The sequence below is a fragment of the Chelonoidis abingdonii genome, chromosome 17, assembly GCF_003597395.2.
Source record: "Chelonoidis abingdonii isolate Lonesome George chromosome 17, CheloAbing_2.0, whole genome shotgun sequence".
Lineage (NCBI taxonomy): Eukaryota > Metazoa > Chordata > Testudines > Testudinidae > Chelonoidis > Chelonoidis abingdonii.
This window is the reverse complement of record NC_133785.1, coordinates 16,669,109-16,674,385: the sequence shown is the minus strand read 5'-3', so window position 1 is coordinate 16,674,385 and position 5,277 is coordinate 16,669,109.

The window sequence follows — 5,277 nt, the reverse complement described above, 5'->3', positions numbered from 1 at the left end:
CATTCTTGATTTATTCTGTAGACAAAGTACGTTTCTCTTGGGCTTCATCAGATTTTTAGCTGCATGAGGCCGCTTGCGCTTTGTTTATGATGAAACAGGATTTTGGCACTAGAAAATGAAGCTTTCATTTCACAGCTTCAAAAATGGCCCCCCGAGGCTTGCTCCTCGGCAGGCCAGGACCAATATTATGGCTGAGCGAAAAACAAAGAGGTATTTCTGAAGCTAAAAATCTATGTTTTCACTGCAACAATCCTAACAGAGCAAGAACAAAGTGCAAATAAAATTTTATTAGAAAAAATTAGAAGCCCAGTGCTGCAATTGTGACTCCAGAAAAACTCCCATGGTCTGCAGTGAGGTTATTTCCTAGTGTCTCCAATGAGACTACTGCCTGAGTTTGGATAGCATACATTATATTAACAAAGGAGTGATTCCTGCAGAGCTGCCTCATTCCAGGTGTGAGCTGGAGTTGTACAATATCCATTCCCTTCTAAACTATCTGCTTTCAGACTCGGGAAAAGTATATCTTGACATTTAAAATGAGCTAGCGTTTTCCTAGTTTTCCCTCCACTCACTTTCCAGGGCCCCATCCCTTTCCCAGGAGCATGGTCTGTCCTCATTCCCGCAGGGCCACTCACACTTTATCTAGCTATGTGTCTTATCTTTTGTAAGGGCCTGGTCGCATGAGAGGGTAAGAGCTCTCAACTTCTATTGGCTTGAATACAGTAAGAATACAGGGCTATATTGCCCCCTCCTGAGGGAATGCCCAGAAGATTTGGGGAGGAGGAAAGCTTTTAAAGGATTAACTTGTGAACTTTCCCCCATATGATACCATCAGTGAGAGGGATCTGCTTTTCCCCTGGCCGAATGGATTGCAAGCCTGCCCCTAAGGTATGTAGATCCCAAAGTATCCTTAGACATGGAAGCCTTGTCTCTCTGTACCAGCTCTAGAGCCTCCTCCTGCTCCCTGGAAATGCAGTTCCAATGAAATCACACCATCAGGACCTCCACTGTCCCCAATTGCCTCTAGGAGACCCCTTAGGGGGAAGTACAGAGAAGCCCCTCCAGAAAAAGTAACATCAGATTTGGGTGTTTTTCTAGAAGATATGTTCTAGCTCATAGGAATTATTTCAGAGAAGTCCTCTCACCTGCATTATGCAGGAGGTCAAACTATCTGATCAAAAAGGTGATTTCTGGCCTCAGACTCTATGGAGACAAGGCAATATAACCCCAGGCTAATCTCTGCACGGCCATTTGGGGGCAGAGCATGTTTTCACAGCACCAACCAATGTGGGCAGCTTACTACCAACCCCATGCCTTTCCACTCCCATCCACCACCCCAAGCAGATCCTGGAAGAGACGCTGTTGCAGCAGCACTTGTCCTGACCTCTCCATGGGGGGAGGGTGGGATCACATCCATATGCAGAGTGTCCTTGGTGCACAGATCAGGAGGCAACAACCTGGACATCAATTTATACAGTCTCCTGTTATATATAAAGACTAGCATAGGAAAACAATCCCCAGAATCCCCATCTCACTCAGTTGGGCCCTGTACATATCCCACGCATGCACCAACTCAATCATTCAAAATGCAGCACTAATGGAAGCTTTAAAAATGACAGACATATGCCAAAACAATATATGAGAGACAAGGTGGGTGAGGTAAGATCTTTTATTGGAGCTCTGCATAAGCTCGAAAGCTTGTCTCTTTCACCAACAGAAGTTGGTCCAAAAGAAGGTCTTGACTCAACCACCTCGTCTCTCTAATATCCTCCTGGGACCAATGCGGCTACAACAACACTGCATAAAATGGAGTACATCCCACCATATCAACACTTACAACCACTCTCCCAAACAGGAAATGAAAGAATCTCACCAGAAGCAGGCCTTAGAGGTCTGATCCAAAGCCTACTGATGCCAATGAGTCCCCACTGAATTTGAATGGCTCTTGGCTGATGCCTGCAGTCACTACCAGTTCAGTAAACAGCAGAACAGTGAGCATTAACAAAGGTACTCTTGTGATATTGCACAGCAGAGCCAATGAGAAAAATGTAGAAGCAGAAAATCTCTGACAGTGTCTGCCCTGGTCCCCATGTATGTTTTAAAGAGGGGCAGTTGATCTAGCCATGTCTACATTTCACCATTCCCTCTTCTCTATGAAGATAATTGCAGAGCTGGTTTAGAATGTAACTAACAACAATTAAATCTAAAATTGATTGGTTGCATTTATCAGCCTTTCAAAAAGCACATTTGTAGAGCTCAGTCAACTCATAGCGAGTCTCAGATTTATGATATGCCTGGCTGTTCAATAGCACTATGGAACATGGCTCATTAGTTTGAGCTGGGCCACAGCTAAAGTGCATGCAAACTGCTTTTTCTGTGTTCCCAAATCTGCAAGACACTCAACCTCGTGCTCAACTTTAAGTACACAAGCAAATACATCCCTGTTCAACAAGGCACGCAAGCACTTACATTGTCTTCATATGCTTAAAGTTAATAAATACATCCTTTGCTAAACAACATGAATGAGATTACTCTCATGCTTAAAGAGAAGCACACCCATAACTGCTTTACAGAATCAGGGCTTCGGTGAGGAGGTCTGAAAACAGGAATTGATCTTTCTACAGCCCTTGATAGTCCATACTGCAGATTTCTTCTGTACAATGCTGATACAGTATTGAAACAGTAAAACACATGCTGACGTGCAGAAGTTTATTTTGGTTTTCTCATCATGAAGCATGTATTAGTACCCTCTACTCTTTCTCCAGTCACCAAGCTAATGAAAAATAAGAAGACAAAGAGGAAGTCGCTAGTTATTTCCCTGGCTTTATTTATAAGGAATCACTTATATTTTTTTTCTCTACATAATCTATTTGCAGTTAGTGTTTTCATAATCTCTCTGTAAATAAATCATCTGTCCAGGATTTGCAAGTTTCTTCTTCAGGCATGTTTGTTTTACACACACACACACACACACACACACACCCCCCACACACATATTTAGGTTTGTGTAATATATATTACTAGGGCACCCCCTGGTGGCACTGTTGCAAATGTCTATTTCAGAACTTCGGTAAATTTCTATGACATTTTCAGCAGATTGGAGCTGTGGAGTCTCTTTGGCTAGAGCACACATTTCCTATGCCTCTACTAGGTGTCAAAAGAACAGCACGTGAATTGACCACACAAAAGGAAAACAATTATTATTAATCTGAAATATCATTTTCAGGTGGTGTGCAACTATGGCAGCAGATGCTTCTTTGTATGATCAGGAATGTTGTATACATAGATTATATGCACATAGATTATATGCAAGCATGGAGGTTCAATACTTCAATAGGTACAGCAAATCCCCTGAAGCATCCCTAGCCCCGCAATGGCTATAAATGAGTATTAGAACCAAAGATAGAGCAGGAGCAAAAAATGTGCCATTTTCTTATTGCCCAGGGAGTGCTTAACTAGGAAATAAAGCTGTGAATCGAAGATTCTTCAGATGGCAACCCCCTCAGTGACAGACAGGAAACAATTTGCAGAAATATACACTAGCCATGATGGTGTAGAGCTGCTGAGTGTATTAAGATAAGAATCACTTTTAGCATGCTACATTGTTCGTTGAATCAAAATACCAGAGTCATTGCTTAATTTAGTTGGTGAGCAATGGCAGAAATCCTCATTACCCGAAGAAAATAAATTCTGGGTAAAATCTGGGCCCCACTGAAGTGAATGGAAAATTCCCACTGATTTCCTGGGGGCCAGGATTTCACCCTGAGTCTTCACCATCAGTAATAAACAACTCAGATAAAAACAGTAATCCAAACTTAACTAGAAAAGCGTTGTACGCACAAACATTTTGACTTTTAACCCAGTCTACCTGGACAAATACATTAACCATAACCAATTATTAAGGGGTTTTGTTTAAAAAACAACAACAACCCTATTGACTGAAATATTCTCAGCAGCATTTAAAGTTCCCCCCACCATTAAATGGTTTTGAGCACATTTCCCCTACAGTGTTGTGAACCCAAAACAGTGCATCATGCTTGTGCATTACGTGGGAAATGCAGCTTAATGCAGAGAGACACACACACACACTGCTACCATAGGACTAGAAAATGTCTTTCTCCTAGATCCTCAGTGGGGCTGGAGAGCTCAGGAGCATATCCAGACTGAGCTTCATCTGTATTCACTGTAGAGGGATTTCCAGGAGCTGTGGAAGCCTCCTTAACGGGATTCTGAGACAGGCAGAAGCCAGCACATGAAGCTCTCTGCACATGTTTACACTGGAGCTATGCAGGATGATGGCAGAGGGCCTTAATTCAGAGAGTCCTGATCTCCTTGTCGATCTCAAGATCGGATTCTTCTAGAGTCAAATCCTCTGCTTTGACAAGCAGCATCATTCACCACCAGAAAAATTCAGAGGAAGTTCTGGAGGGAGAACTTAGAGATGTTTCCTGACTTCTCCATGGGGTTTTGAGAGAGTTCCAGTCCAACCTTGGGAATTTTGTATTTAGAATGTAAACATTATGAAAGATGGATGTAATTATGCTACTGCACAAGTCCTAGCAAACCATCCTCCCCTCCCCACTCCACCCCCCCCCCAAAAATGTATATCCAACTTCTCTTTAAACATGTGGGCTTTGATTTGGAGTTCTTACTGCTGAACACAAATGTCTTATTCAGCACATCCTATCAAGTTATAACTTCTAAAGGATTAATTAATACAACACTTTTGTTATTTATTATGCAGCTATAGATTTCCTTTCCAGGCACTCGCTTGCTTATAATTTCCAATATGACAATAAAATCACCATTAAGGGTCTTGTACATAAAGTATAATTGTAAATGTAGAGATTACAGGTTCAATTTTAAATGTTTGCACTGTATTTTACAGGTCAGGCAGGATACAGACGTATTAAGAGGAATTTACATATCATCAATGGAGTCACAAACATGTATTTAATGGTGACATACTATGTAAATATTGGCCGGTGAAACATTCCCTTTTGTCCATTCAATCATCTTACCAACCACAATTTTTAGCGAACCCATACACACAAGATAATAATAATAGGCTAGACTTTGTCAGATATAGCCCTTGATCCTATAAACACTTAAGCATGTGCGTAACTTTAACTCCATTGAAATCAATGGGACTGCTCACCTGATTCAAGCTCAGCACATGTAAGTATTTGCAAAACTAGGGCCTTACAAAGGATCAGCTAAATGATGGCACAGAACTGCTAAACACAAATTCTGACACTCTCAAACAGACACTTTTCG